We start from the raw sequence: 13475 nt of genomic DNA on the forward strand, positions 1-13475 counted from the left end.
ACAAAAAAAAAACTAGACAGAGGTTTGCCTTGACTCTCGAGGCACCGGTGAGATTCGAACTCACGATCTCCTGTTTACTAGACAGGCGCTTTAACCAACTAAGCCACGGCGATTGTGCAGCGTCTTGTTCAGGCAGTGACACCATCAGAAGTATTTCAAACTAAACTTCGACAACAAAATGCTTGAGAGACGTTCGTCTTTCTTCTCGAGGCACAGGTGAGATTCGAACTCACGATCTTCCTTTCACTAGACTGGCGCTTTAACTAACTAAGCCACAGCGCCTGCGCAGCGTCTTGTTCAGGCAGTGACACCATCAGAAGTATTTCGAACTAAACTTCGAGAACAAAAAACTTGAGAGACGTTTGTCTTGACTCTCGAGGCACAGGTGAGATTCGAACTCACGATCTTCTTTTCACTGGACAGGCTCTTTAACTAACTAAGCCACAGCGCCTGCGCAGCGTCTTGTTCAGGCAGTGACACCATCAGAATTATTTCGAACTAAACTTCGAAAACCAAAAACTAGAGAGACGTTTGTCTTGACTCTCGAGGCACCGGTGAGATTCGAACTCACGATCTCCGGTTTACTAGACAGGAAATTTGACCAAATAAGCCACGGCGTCTGCGCAGCGTCTTGTTCAGGCAGTGACACCATTGGAAGTATTTCGAACAATACTTCGAAAACAAAAAAAACTCAGAAGAGACGTTAGTCTTGACTCTCGAGGCACCGGTGAGATTCGAACTCACGATCTCCTGTTTGCTAGACAGACGCTTTAACCAGCTAAGCCAAGGCGCCTGCGCAGCGTCTTCTTCAGGCAGTGATACCATCAGAAGTATTTCGAACTAAACTTCGAAAACAAAAAACTACAGAGACGTTTGTCTTGACTCTCGAGGCACGGGTGAGATTCGAACTCACGATCTGCTGTTTACTAGACAGGCGCTTTAACCAACTAAGCCACGGCGCCTGCGCAGCGTTTTGTTCAGGCAGTGACACCATCAGAAGTATTTCGAACTAAACTTCGAGAACAAAAAACATGAGAGACGTTTGTCTTGACTCTCGAGGCACAGGTGAGATTCGAACTCACGATCTTCCTTTCACTAGACAGGCGCTTTAGCTAACTAAGCCACAGCGCCTGCGCAGCGTCTTGTTCAGGCAGTGACACCATCAGAATTATTTCGAACTAAACTTCGAAAACCAAAAGCTAGAGAGACGTTTGTCTTGACTCTCGAGGCACCGGTGAGATTCGAACTCACGATCTCCGGTTTACTAGACAGGAAATTTAACCAAATAAGCCACGGCGTCTGCGCAGCGTCTTGTTCAGGCAGTGACACCAATGGAAGTATTTCGAACAATACTTCGAAAACAAAAAAATCAGAAGAGACGTTAGTCTTGACTCTCGAGGCACCGGTGAGATTCGAACTCACGATCTCCTGTTTGCTAGACAGGCGCTTTACCAACTAAGCCAAGGCGCCTGCGCAGCGTCTTGTTCAGGCAGTGACACCATCACAAGTATTTAGAACTAAACTTCGAAAACAAAAAACTACAGAGACGTTTGTCTTGACTCTCGAGGCACGGGTGAGATTCGAACTCACGATCTGCTGTTTACTAGACAGGCGCTTTAACCAACTAAGCCACGGCGCTTGTGCAGCGTCTTGTTCAGGCAGTGACAGCATCAGAAGTATTTCGAACTAAACTTCGAAAACAAAAAAACTAGACAGAGGTTTGTCTTGACTCTCGAGGCACCGGTGAGATTCGAACTCACGATCTCCTGTTTACTAGACAGGCGCTTTAACCAACTAAGCCACGGCGCTTGTGCAGCGTCTTGTTCAGGCAGTGACACCATCAGAAGTACTTCGAACAAAACTTCGAAAACAAAAAACTAGAGAACCGTTTGTCTTGACTCTCAAAGCACCGGTGAGATTCGAACTCACGATTTCCTGTTTACTAGACAGGCGCTTTAACTAACTAAGCCACGGCGCCTGCCCAGTGCCTTGTTCAGTCAGTGACACTATCAGAAGTACTTCGAACGAAACTTCGAAAACAAAAAACTTCAGAGACGTTTGTCTTGACTCTCGAGGCACACGTGAGATTCAAACTATCGATCTTCCTTTCACTAGACAGGCGCTTTAACTAACTAAGCCACAGCGCCTACGCAGCGTCTTGTTCAGGCAGTGACACCATCAGAATTATTTCGAACTAAACTTCGAAAACCAAAAACTAGAGAGACGTTTGTCTTGACTCTCGAGGCACCGGTGAGATTCGAACTCACGATCTCCGGTTTACTAGACAGGAAATTTAACCAAATTAGCCACGGCGTCTGCGCAGCGTCTTGTTCAGGCAGTGACACCAATGGAAGTATTTCGAACAATACTTCGAAAACAAAAAAAATCAGAAGAGACGTTAGTCTTGACTCTCGAGGCACCGGTGAGATTCGAACTCACGATCTCCTGTTTGCTAGACAGGCGCTTTAACCAACTAAGCCAAGGCGCCTGCGCAGCGTCTTGTTCAGGCAGTGACACCATCACAAGTATTTAGAACTAAACTTCGAAAACAAAAAACTACAGAGACGTTTGTCTTGACTCTCGAGGCACGGGTGAGATTCGAACTCACGATCTGCTGTTTACTAGACAGGCGCTTTAACCAACTAAGCCACGGCGCTTGTGCAGCGTCTTGTTCAGGCAGTGACAGCATCAGAAGTATTTCGAACTAAACTTCGAAAATAAAATACTAGAGAGAGGTTTTTCTTGACTCTCGTGGCACCGGTGAGATTCGAACTCATGCTCTCCTGTTTACTAGACAGGCCCTTTAACCAACTAAGCCACGGCGCCTGCGCAGTGCCTTGTTCGGGCAGTGACACCATCAAAAGTATTTCGAAATGAACTTCGAAATCAAAAAACTAGAGAGGCGTTTGTTTTGACTCTCGAGGCACTGGTGAGATTCGAACTCACGATCTCCTGTTTACTATACAGGCGCTTTAACCAAATATGCCACGACGCCTGCGCAGCGTCTTGTTCAGGCAGTGACACCATTAGAAGTGTTTCGAACAATACTTCGAAAACAAAAAAAACTAGAGAGACGTTAGTCTTGACTCTCGAGGCACCGGTGAGATTCGAACTCATGATCTCCTGTTTGCTAGACAGGCGCTTTAACCAACTAAGCTACGGCGCCTGTGCAGCGTCTTGTTCAGGCAGTGACACCATCAGAAGTATTTAGAACTAAACTTCGAAAACAAAAAACTAGAGAGCCGTTTGTCTTGACTCTCGTGCCACCGTTGAGATTCGAACTCATGATCTCCTGTTTACTAGACATGTGCTTTAACCAACTAAGCCACGGCGCCTGCGCAGTGTCTTGTTCAGGCAGTGACACCATCAGAAGTATTTCGAACTAAACTTCGAAAACAAAAAACTAGAGAGCCGTTTGTCTTGACTCTCGAGGCACCGGTGAGATTCCAACTCACGATCTCCTGTTTACTAGACAGGCGCTTTAACTAACTAAGCCATGGCGCCTGTGCAGCGTCTTGTTCAGTCAGTGACAGCATCAGAAGTATTTCGAACTAAACTTCGAAAACAAAAAACTTGAGAGACCTTTGTCTTGACTCTCGAGGCACAGGTGAGATTCGAACTCACGATCTTCCTTTTACTAGACAGGCGCTTTAACAATCTAAGCCACAGCGCCCGCGCAGCGTCTTGTTCAGGCAGTGACACATCAAAATTATTTCGAACTAAACTTCGAAAACAAAAAACTAGAGAGACGTTTGTCTTGACTCTCGAGGCACCGGTGAGATTCGAACTCACGATCTCCGGTTTACTAGACAGGCGCTTTAACTAACTAAGCCACGGCGCCTGCGCAGCGTCTTGTTCAGGCAGTGACACCGTCAGAAATATTTCGAACTAAACTTCGAAAACAAAAAACTTGAGAGACGTTTGTCTTGACTCTCGAGGCACAGGTGAGATTCGAACTCACGATTTTCCTTTTACTAGACAGGCGCTTTTCCTAACTAAGCCACAGCGCCTGCGCAGCGTCTTGTTCAGGCAGTGACACCATCAGAATTATTTCGAACTAAACTTCGAAAACAAAAAACTAGAGAGACGTTTGTCTTGACTCTCGAGGCACCAGTGAGATTCGAACTCATGATCTCCTGTTTACTAGACAGGCGCTTTAACCAACTAAGCCACGGCGCCTGCGCGGCGTCTTGTTCAGGCAGTGACACCATCAGAAGTATTTAGAACTAAACTTCGAAAACAAAAAACTAGAGAGAAGTTTGTCTTGACTCTCGAGGCACCGGTGAGATTCGAACTCACGATCTCCGGTTTACTAGACAGGAAATTTAACCAAATAAGCCACGGCGTCTGCGCAGCGTCTTGTTCAGGCAGTGACACCATTGGAAGTATTTCGAACAATACTTCGAAAACAAAAAAAATCAGAAGAGACGTTAGTCTTGACTCTCGAGACACCAGTGAGATTCGAACTCACGATCTCCTGTTTGCTAGACAGGCGCTTTAACCAACTAAGCCAAGGCGCCTGCGCAGCGTCTTGTTCAGGCAGTGACACCATCAGAAGTATTTCGAACTAATCTTCGAAAACAAAGAACTAGAGAGACGTTTGTCTTGACTCTCGAGGCACCGGTGAGATTCGAACTCACGATCTCCGGTTTACTAGATAGGCGCTTTAACTAACTAAGCCACGGCGCCTTCGCAGCGTCTTGTTCAGGCAGTGACACCATCAGAAGTAATTTGAACTGAACTTCGAAAACAAAAAAACTAGAGAGACGTTTGTCTTGACTCTCGAGGCACCAGTGAGATTCGAACTCATGATCTCCTGTTTACTAGACAGGCGCTTTAACCAACTAAGCCACGGCGCCTACGCAGCGTCTTGTTCAGGCAGTGACACCATCAGAAGTATTTCGAAATAAACTTCGAAAACAAAAAACTAGAGAGAAGTTTGTCTTGACTCTCGAGGCACCGGTGAGATTCGAACTCACGATCTCCGGTTTACTAGACAGGAAATTTAACCAAATAAGCCACGGCGTCTGCGCAGCGTCTTGTTCAGGCAGTGACACCATTGGAAGTATTTCGAACAATACTTCGAAAACAAAAAAAATCAGAAGAGACGTTAGTCTTGACTCTCGAGGCACCAGTGAGATTCGAACTCACGATCTCCGGTTTACTAGACAGGAAATTTAACCAAATAAGCCACGGCGTCTGCGCAGCGTCTTGTTCAGGCAGTGACACCAATGGAAGTATTTCGAACAATACTTCGAAAACAAAAAAATCAGAAGAGACGTTAGTCTTGACTCTCGAGGCACCGGTGAGATTCGAACTCACGATCTCCTGTTTGCTAGACAGGCGCTTTAACCAACTAAGCCAAGGCGCCTGCGCAGCGTCTTGTTCAGGCAGTGACACCATCACAAGTATTTAGAACTAAACTTCGAAAACAAAAAACTACAGAGACGTTTGTCTTGACTCTCGAGGCACGGGTGAGATTCGAACTCACGATCTGCTGTTTACTAGACAGGCGCTTTAACCAACTAAGCCACGGCGCTTGTGCAGCGTCTTGTTCAGGCAGTGACAGCATCAGAAGTATTTCGAACTAAACTTCGAAAACAAAAAAACTAGACAGAGGTTTGTCTTGACTCTCGAGGCACCGGTGAGATTCGAACTCACGATCTCCTGTTTACTAGACAGGCGCTTTAACCAACTAAGCCACGGCGCTTGTGCAGCGTCTTGTTCAGGCAGTGACACCATCAGAAGTACTTCGAACAAAACTTCGAAAACAAAAAACTAGAGAACCGTTTGTCTTGACTCTCAAAGCACCGGTGAGATTCGAACTCACGATTTCCTGTTTACTAGACAGGCGCTTTAACTAACTAAGCCACGGCGCCTGCCCAGTGCCTTGTTCAGTCAGTGACACTATCAGAAGTACTTCGAACGAAACTTCGAAAACAAAAAACTTCAGAGACGTTTGTCTTGACTCTCGAGGCACACGTGAGATTCAAACTATCGACCTTCCTTTCACTAGACAGGCGCTTTAACTAACTAAGCCACAGCGCCTACGCAGCGTCTTGTTCAGGCAGTGACACCATCAGAATTATTTCGAACTAAACTTCGACAACAAAAAACTGGAGAGACGTTTGTCTTGACTCTCGAGGCACCGGTAAGATTCGAACTCATGTCCTCCTGTTTACTAGACAGGCGCTCTAACTAACTAAGCCACGGCGCCTGCGCAGCGTCTTGTTCAGGCAGTGACACCATCAGAAGTATTTCGAACTAATCTTCGAAAACAAAGAACTAGAGAGACGTTTGTCTTGACTCTCGAGGCACCGGTGAGATTCGAACTCACGATCTCCGGTTTACTAGACAGGCGGTTTAACTAACTAAGCCACGGCGCCTGCGCAGCGTCTTGTTCAGGTAGTGACACCATCAGAAGTAATTCGAACTGAACTTCAAAAACAAAAAAACTAGAGAGACGTTTGTCTTGACTCTCGAGGCACCGGTGAGATTCGAACTCACGATCTGCTGTTTACTAGACAGGCGCTTTAACCAACTAAGCCACGGCGCTTGTGCAGCGTCTTGTTCAGGCAGTGACAGCATCAGAAGTATTTCGAACTAAACTTCGAAAACAAAAAAACTAGACAGAGGTTTGTCTTGACTCTCGAGGCACCGGTGAGATTCGAACTCACGATCTGCTGTTTACTAGACAGGCGCTTTAACCAACTAAGCCACGGCGCCTGCGCAGCGTTTTGTTCAGGCAGTGACACCATCAGAAGTATTTCGAACTAAACTTCGAGAACAAAAAACATGAGAGACGTTTGTCTTGACTCTCGAGGCACAGGTGAGATTCGAACTCACGATCTTCCTTTCACTAGACAGGCGCTTTAGCTAACTAAGCCACAGCGCCTGCGCAGCGTCTTGTTCAGGCAGTGACACCATCAGAATTATTTCGAACTAAACTTCGAAAACCAAAAGCTAGAGAGACGTTTGTCTTGACTCTCGAGGCACCGGTGAGATTCGAACTCACGATCTCCGGTTTACTAGACAGGAAATTTAACCAAATAAGCCACGGCGTCTGCGCAGCGTCTTGTTCAGGCAGTGACACCAATGGAAGTATTTCGAACAATACTTCGAAAACAAAAAAATCAGAAGAGACGTTAGTCTTGACTCTCGAGGCACCGGTGAGATTCGAACTCACGATCTCCTGTTTGCTAGACAGGCGCTTTACCAACTAAGCCAAGGCGCCTGCGCAGCGTCTTGTTCAGGCAGTGACACCATCACAAGTATTTAGAACTAAACTTCGAAAACAAAAAACTACAGAGACGTTTGTCTTGACTCTCGAGGCACGGGTGAGATTCGAACTCACGATCTGCTGTTTACTAGACAGGCGCTTTAACCAACTAAGCCACGGCGCTTGTGCAGCGTCTTGTTCAGGCAGTGACAGCATCAGAAGTATTTCGAACTAAACTTCGAAAACAAAAAAACTAGACAGAGGTTTGTCTTGACTCTCGAGGCACCGGTGAGATTCGAACTCACGATCTCCTGTTTACTAGACAGGCGCTTTAACCAACTAAGCCACGGCGCTTGTGCAGCGTCTTGTTCAGGCAGTGACACCATCAGAAGTACTTCGAACAAAACTTCGAAAACAAAAAACTAGAGAACCGTTTGTCTTGACTCTCAAAGCACCGGTGAGATTCGAACTCACGATTTCCTGTTTACTAGACAGGCGCTTTAACTAACTAAGCCACGGCGCCTGCCCAGTGCCTTGTTCAGTCAGTGACACTATCAGAAGTACTTCGAACGAAACTTCGAAAACAAAAAACTTCAGAGACGTTTGTCTTGACTCTCGAGGCACACGTGAGATTCAAACTATCGATCTTCCTTTCACTAGACAGGCGCTTTAACTAACTAAGCCACAGCGCCTACGCAGCGTCTTGTTCAGGCAGTGACACCATCAGAATTATTTCGAACTAAACTTCGAAAACCAAAAACTAGAGAGACGTTTGTCTTGACTCTCGAGGCACCGGTGAGATTCGAACTCACGATCTCCGGTTTACTAGACAGGAAATTTAACCAAATTAGCCACGGCGTCTGCGCAGCGTCTTGTTCAGGCAGTGACACCAATGGAAGTATTTCGAACAATACTTCGAAAACAAAAAAAATCAGAAGAGACGTTAGTCTTGACTCTCGAGGCACCGGTGAGATTCGAACTCACGATCTCCTGTTTGCTAGACAGGCGCTTTAACCAACTAAGCCAAGGCGCCTGCGCAGCGTCTTGTTCAGGCAGTGACACCATCACAAGTATTTAGAACTAAACTTCGAAAACAAAAAACTACAGAGACGTTTGTCTTGACTCTCGAGGCACGGGTGAGATTCGAACTCACGATCTGCTGTTTACTAGACAGGCGCTTTAACCAACTAAGCCACGGCGCTTGTGCAGCGTCTTGTTCAGGCAGTGACAGCATCAGAAGTATTTCGAACTAAACTTCGAAAATAAAATACTAGAGAGAGGTTTTTCTTGACTCTCGTGGCACCGGTGAGATTCGAACTCATGCTCTCCTGTTTACTAGACAGGCCCTTTAACCAACTAAGCCACGGCGCCTGCGCAGTGCCTTGTTCGGGCAGTGACACCATCAAAAGTATTTCGAAATGAACTTCGAAATCAAAAAACTAGAGAGGCGTTTGTTTTGACTCTCGAGGCACTGGTGAGATTCGAACTCACGATCTCCTGTTTACTATACAGGCGCTTTAACCAAATATGCCACGACGCCTGCGCAGCGTCTTGTTCAGGCAGTGACACCATTAGAAGTGTTTCGAACAATACTTCGAAAACAAAAAAAACTAGAGAGACGTTAGTCTTGACTCTCGAGGCACCGGTGAGATTCGAACTCATGATCTCCTGTTTGCTAGACAGGCGCTTTAACCAACTAAGCTACGGCGCCTGTGCAGCGTCTTGTTCAGGCAGTGACACCATCAGAAGTATTTAGAACTAAACTTCGAAAACAAAAAACTAGAGAGCCGTTTGTCTTGACTCTCGTGCCACCGTTGAGATTCGAACTCATGATCTCCTGTTTACTAGACATGTGCTTTAACCAACTAAGCCACGGCGCCTGCGCAGTGTCTTGTTCAGGCAGTGACACCATCAGAAGTATTTCGAACTAAACTTCGAAAACAAAAAACTAGAGAGCCGTTTGTCTTGACTCTCGAGGCACCGGTGAGATTCCAACTCACGATCTCCTGTTTACTAGACAGGCGCTTTAACTAACTAAGCCATGGCGCCTGTGCAGCGTCTTGTTCAGTCAGTGACAGCATCAGAAGTATTTCGAACTAAACTTCGAAAACAAAAAACTTGAGAGACCTTTGTCTTGACTCTCGAGGCACAGGTGAGATTCGAACTCACGATCTTCCTTTTACTAGACAGGCGCTTTAACAATCTAAGCCACAGCGCCCGCGCAGCGTCTTGTTCAGGCAGTGACACATCAAAATTATTTCGAACTAAACTTCGAAAACAAAAAACTAGAGAGACGTTTGTCTTGACTCTCGAGGCACCGGTGAGATTCGAACTCACGATCTCCGGTTTACTAGACAGGCGCTTTAACTAACTAAGCCACGGCGCCTGCGCAGCGTCTTGTTCAGGCAGTGACACCGTCAGAAATATTTCGAACTAAACTTCGAAAACAAAAAACTTGAGAGACGTTTGTCTTGACTCTCGAGGCACAGGTGAGATTCGAACTCACGATTTTCCTTTTACTAGACAGGCGCTTTTCCTAACTAAGCCACAGCGCCTGCGCAGCGTCTTGTTCAGGCAGTGACACCATCAGAATTATTTCGAACTAAACTTCGAAAACAAAAAACTAGAGAGACGTTTGTCTTGACTCTCGAGGCACCAGTGAGATTCGAACTCATGATCTCCTGTTTACTAGACAGGCGCTTTAACCAACTAAGCCACGGCGCCTGCGCGGCGTCTTGTTCAGGCAGTGACACCATCAGAAGTATTTAGAACTAAACTTCGAAAACAAAAAACTAGAGAGAAGTTTGTCTTGACTCTCGAGGCACCGGTGAGATTCGAACTCACGATCTCCGGTTTACTAGACAGGAAATTTAACCAAATAAGCCACGGCGTCTGCGCAGCGTCTTGTTCAGGCAGTGACACCATTGGAAGTATTTCGAACAATACTTCGAAAACAAAAAAAATCAGAAGAGACGTTAGTCTTGACTCTCGAGACACCAGTGAGATTCGAACTCACGATCTCCTGTTTGCTAGACAGGCGCTTTAACCAACTAAGCCAAGGCGCCTGCGCAGCGTCTTGTTCAGGCAGTGACACCATCAGAAGTATTTCGAACTAATCTTCGAAAACAAAGAACTAGAGAGACGTTTGTCTTGACTCTCGAGGCACCGGTGAGATTCGAACTCACGATCTCCGGTTTACTAGATAGGCGCTTTAACTAACTAAGCCACGGCGCCTTCGCAGCGTCTTGTTCAGGCAGTGACACCATCAGAAGTAATTTGAACTGAACTTCGAAAACAAAAAAACTAGAGAGACGTTTGTCTTGACTCTCGAGGCACCAGTGAGATTCGAACTCATGATCTCCTGTTTACTAGACAGGCGCTTTAACCAACTAAGCCACGGCGCCTACGCAGCGTCTTGTTCAGGCAGTGACACCATCAGAAGTATTTCGAAATAAACTTCGAAAACAAAAAACTAGAGAGAAGTTTGTCTTGACTCTCGAGGCACCGGTGAGATTCGAACTCACGATCTCCGGTTTACTAGACAGGAAATTTAACCAAATAAGCCACGGCGTCTGCGCAGCGTCTTGTTCAGGCAGTGACACCATTGGAAGTATTTCGAACAATACTTCGAAAACAAAAAAAATCAGAAGAGACGTTAGTCTTGACTCTCGAGGCACCAGTGAGATTCGAACTCACGATCTCCGGTTTACTAGACAGGAAATTTAACCAAATAAGCCACGGCGTCTGCGCAGCGTCTTGTTCAGGCAGTGACACCAATGGAAGTATTTCGAACAATACTTCGAAAACAAAAAAATCAGAAGAGACGTTAGTCTTGACTCTCGAGGCACCGGTGAGATTCGAACTCACGATCTCCTGTTTGCTAGACAGGCGCTTTAACCAACTAAGCCAAGGCGCCTGCGCAGCGTCTTGTTCAGGCAGTGACACCATCACAAGTATTTAGAACTAAACTTCGAAAACAAAAAACTACAGAGACGTTTGTCTTGACTCTCGAGGCACGGGTGAGATTCGAACTCACGATCTGCTGTTTACTAGACAGGCGCTTTAACCAACTAAGCCACGGCGCTTGTGCAGCGTCTTGTTCAGGCAGTGACAGCATCAGAAGTATTTCGAACTAAACTTCGAAAACAAAAAAACTAGACAGAGGTTTGTCTTGACTCTCGAGGCACCGGTGAGATTCGAACTCACGATCTCCTGTTTACTAGACAGGCGCTTTAACCAACTAAGCCACGGCGCTTGTGCAGCGTCTTGTTCAGGCAGTGACACCATCAGAAGTACTTCGAACAAAACTTCGAAAACAAAAAACTAGAGAACCGTTTGTCTTGACTCTCAAAGCACCGGTGAGATTCGAACTCACGATTTCCTGTTTACTAGACAGGCGCTTTAACTAACTAAGCCACGGCGCCTGCCCAGTGCCTTGTTCAGTCAGTGACACTATCAGAAGTACTTCGAACGAAACTTCGAAAACAAAAAACTTCAGAGACGTTTGTCTTGACTCTCGAGGCACACGTGAGATTCAAACTATCGACCTTCCTTTCACTAGACAGGCGCTTTAACTAACTAAGCCACAGCGCCTACGCAGCGTCTTGTTCAGGCAGTGACACCATCAGAATTATTTCGAACTAAACTTCGACAACAAAAAACTGGAGAGACGTTTGTCTTGACTCTCGAGGCACCGGTAAGATTCGAACTCATGTCCTCCTGTTTACTAGACAGGCGCTCTAACTAACTAAGCCACGGCGCCTGCGCAGCGTCTTGTTCAGGCAGTGACACCATCAGAAGTATTTCGAACTAATCTTCGAAAACAAAGAACTAGAGAGACGTTTGTCTTGACTCTCGAGGCACCGGTGAGATTCGAACTCACGATCTCCGGTTTACTAGACAGGCGGTTTAACTAACTAAGCCACGGCGCCTGCGCAGCGTCTTGTTCAGGTAGTGACACCATCAGAAGTAATTCGAACTGAACTTCAAAAACAAAAAAACTAGAGAGACGTTTGTCTTGACTCTCGAGGCACCGGTGAGATTCGAACTCACGATCTGCTGTTTACTAGACAGGCGCTTTAACCAACTAAGCCACGGCGCTTGTGCAGCGTCTTGTTCAGGCAGTGACAGCATCAGAAGTATTTCGAACTAAACTTCGAAAACAAAAAAACTAGACAGAGGTTTGTCTTGACTCTCGAGGCACCGGTGAGATTCGAACTCACGATCTCCTGTTTACAAGACAGGCGCTTTAACCAACTAAGCCACGGCGCTTGTGCAGCGTCTTGTTCAGGCAGCGACACCATCAGAAGTATTTCGAACTAAACTTCGAGAACAAAAAACTTGAGAGACGTTTGTCTTGACTCTCGAGGCACAGGTGAGATTCGAACTCACGATCTTCCTTTCACTAGACTGGCGCTTTAACTCACTAAGTCACAGCGCCTGTGCAGCGTCTTGTTCAGGCAGTGACACCATCAGAATTATTTCGAACTAAACTTCGAAAACCAAAATCTAGAGAGACGTTTGTCTTGACTCTCGAGGCACCGGTGAGATTTGAACTCATGATCTCCTGTTTACTAGACAGGCGCTTTAACCAACTAAGCCACGGCGCCTGCGCAGCGTCTTGTTCAGGCAGTGACACCATCAGAAATATTTCGAACTCTACTTCGAAAACAAAAAACTAGAGAGACGTTTGTCTTGACTCTCGAGGCACCGGTGAGATTCGAACTCACGATCTCCGGTTTACTAGACAGGCGCTTTATCTAACTAAGCCACGGCGCCTGCGCAGCGTCTTGTTCAGACAGTGACACCATCAGAAGTATTTCGAACTGAACTTCGAAAACAAAAAACTTGAGAGACGTTTGTCTTGACTCTCGAGGCACCGGTGAGATTCGAACTCACGATCTGCTGTTTACTAGACAGGCTCTTTAACCAACTAAGCCACGGCGCTTCTGCAGAGTCTTGTTCAGGCAGTGACACCATCAGAAGTATTTCGAACAAAACTTCGAAAACAAAAAAACTAGAGAGAGGTTTGTCTTGACTCTCGAGGCACCGGTGAGATTCAAACTCACGATCTCCTGTTTACTAGACAGGCGCTTTAACTAACTAAGCCACGGCGCCTGCGCAGCGTTTTGTTCAGGCAGTGACACCATCAGAAGTATTTCGAACTAAACTTCGAAAACAAAAGTACTGAAAGTTGGGCGAGTTCGTACTCGATCATGACTTCTTTGCGCAAACACGTACACGGACACAAGGAAAA

At 46.2% G+C, this 13475-nt stretch overlaps 22 non-coding genes across 22 annotated transcripts; all 22 read right to left on the reverse strand.

Moving 5' to 3' along the window:
- Positions 1-719: 719 nt before the first annotated feature.
- Positions 720-793, reverse strand: TRNAA-AGC (transfer RNA alanine (anticodon AGC)). The gene has a single exon. It is a non-coding gene; the product is annotated as a tRNA-Ala (tRNA).
- Positions 794-1397: 604 nt separating this feature from the next.
- Positions 1398-1470, reverse strand: TRNAA-AGC (transfer RNA alanine (anticodon AGC)). Its single transcript has one exon. It is a non-coding gene; the product is annotated as a tRNA-Ala (tRNA).
- Positions 1471-1735: 265 nt separating this feature from the next.
- TRNAT-AGU (transfer RNA threonine (anticodon AGU)) lies at positions 1736-1809 on the reverse strand. Its single transcript has one exon. It is a non-coding gene; the product is annotated as a tRNA-Thr (tRNA).
- A 605-nt stretch (positions 1810-2414) lies between these two features.
- TRNAA-AGC (transfer RNA alanine (anticodon AGC)) lies at positions 2415-2488 on the reverse strand. The gene has a single exon. It is a non-coding gene; the product is annotated as a tRNA-Ala (tRNA).
- Positions 2489-3092: 604 nt separating this feature from the next.
- TRNAA-AGC (transfer RNA alanine (anticodon AGC)) lies at positions 3093-3166 on the reverse strand. The gene has a single exon. It is a non-coding gene; the product is annotated as a tRNA-Ala (tRNA).
- Positions 3167-4105: 939 nt separating this feature from the next.
- Positions 4106-4179, reverse strand: TRNAT-AGU (transfer RNA threonine (anticodon AGU)). The gene has a single exon. It is a non-coding gene; the product is annotated as a tRNA-Thr (tRNA).
- Positions 4180-4446: 267 nt separating this feature from the next.
- On the reverse strand, positions 4447-4520 carry TRNAA-AGC (transfer RNA alanine (anticodon AGC)). Its single transcript has one exon. It is a non-coding gene; the product is annotated as a tRNA-Ala (tRNA).
- Positions 4521-4785: 265 nt separating this feature from the next.
- Positions 4786-4859, reverse strand: TRNAT-AGU (transfer RNA threonine (anticodon AGU)). Its single transcript has one exon. It is a non-coding gene; the product is annotated as a tRNA-Thr (tRNA).
- Positions 4860-5297: 438 nt separating this feature from the next.
- Positions 5298-5371, reverse strand: TRNAA-AGC (transfer RNA alanine (anticodon AGC)). The gene has a single exon. It is a non-coding gene; the product is annotated as a tRNA-Ala (tRNA).
- Positions 5372-5636: 265 nt separating this feature from the next.
- Positions 5637-5710, reverse strand: TRNAT-AGU (transfer RNA threonine (anticodon AGU)). The gene has a single exon. It is a non-coding gene; the product is annotated as a tRNA-Thr (tRNA).
- A 942-nt stretch (positions 5711-6652) lies between these two features.
- Positions 6653-6726, reverse strand: TRNAT-AGU (transfer RNA threonine (anticodon AGU)). The gene has a single exon. It is a non-coding gene; the product is annotated as a tRNA-Thr (tRNA).
- Positions 6727-7161: 435 nt separating this feature from the next.
- TRNAA-AGC (transfer RNA alanine (anticodon AGC)) lies at positions 7162-7234 on the reverse strand. Its single transcript has one exon. It is a non-coding gene; the product is annotated as a tRNA-Ala (tRNA).
- Positions 7235-7499: 265 nt separating this feature from the next.
- On the reverse strand, positions 7500-7573 carry TRNAT-AGU (transfer RNA threonine (anticodon AGU)). The gene has a single exon. It is a non-coding gene; the product is annotated as a tRNA-Thr (tRNA).
- Positions 7574-8178: 605 nt separating this feature from the next.
- TRNAA-AGC (transfer RNA alanine (anticodon AGC)) lies at positions 8179-8252 on the reverse strand. The gene has a single exon. It is a non-coding gene; the product is annotated as a tRNA-Ala (tRNA).
- A 604-nt stretch (positions 8253-8856) lies between these two features.
- TRNAA-AGC (transfer RNA alanine (anticodon AGC)) lies at positions 8857-8930 on the reverse strand. The gene has a single exon. It is a non-coding gene; the product is annotated as a tRNA-Ala (tRNA).
- Positions 8931-9869: 939 nt separating this feature from the next.
- Positions 9870-9943, reverse strand: TRNAT-AGU (transfer RNA threonine (anticodon AGU)). The gene has a single exon. It is a non-coding gene; the product is annotated as a tRNA-Thr (tRNA).
- A 267-nt stretch (positions 9944-10210) lies between these two features.
- On the reverse strand, positions 10211-10284 carry TRNAA-AGC (transfer RNA alanine (anticodon AGC)). The gene has a single exon. It is a non-coding gene; the product is annotated as a tRNA-Ala (tRNA).
- Positions 10285-10549: 265 nt separating this feature from the next.
- Positions 10550-10623, reverse strand: TRNAT-AGU (transfer RNA threonine (anticodon AGU)). Its single transcript has one exon. It is a non-coding gene; the product is annotated as a tRNA-Thr (tRNA).
- A 438-nt stretch (positions 10624-11061) lies between these two features.
- TRNAA-AGC (transfer RNA alanine (anticodon AGC)) lies at positions 11062-11135 on the reverse strand. Its single transcript has one exon. It is a non-coding gene; the product is annotated as a tRNA-Ala (tRNA).
- Positions 11136-11400: 265 nt separating this feature from the next.
- Positions 11401-11474, reverse strand: TRNAT-AGU (transfer RNA threonine (anticodon AGU)). The gene has a single exon. It is a non-coding gene; the product is annotated as a tRNA-Thr (tRNA).
- A 942-nt stretch (positions 11475-12416) lies between these two features.
- TRNAT-UGU (transfer RNA threonine (anticodon UGU)) lies at positions 12417-12490 on the reverse strand. The gene has a single exon. It is a non-coding gene; the product is annotated as a tRNA-Thr (tRNA).
- A 264-nt stretch (positions 12491-12754) lies between these two features.
- Positions 12755-12828, reverse strand: TRNAT-AGU (transfer RNA threonine (anticodon AGU)). The gene has a single exon. It is a non-coding gene; the product is annotated as a tRNA-Thr (tRNA).
- Between the last annotated feature and the right edge of the window lie 647 nt (positions 12829-13475).

Source organism: Rhipicephalus microplus, chromosome 5 (assembly GCF_043290135.1).
Source record: "Rhipicephalus microplus isolate Deutch F79 chromosome 5, USDA_Rmic, whole genome shotgun sequence".
NCBI lineage: Eukaryota > Metazoa > Arthropoda > Arachnida > Ixodida > Ixodidae > Rhipicephalus > Rhipicephalus microplus.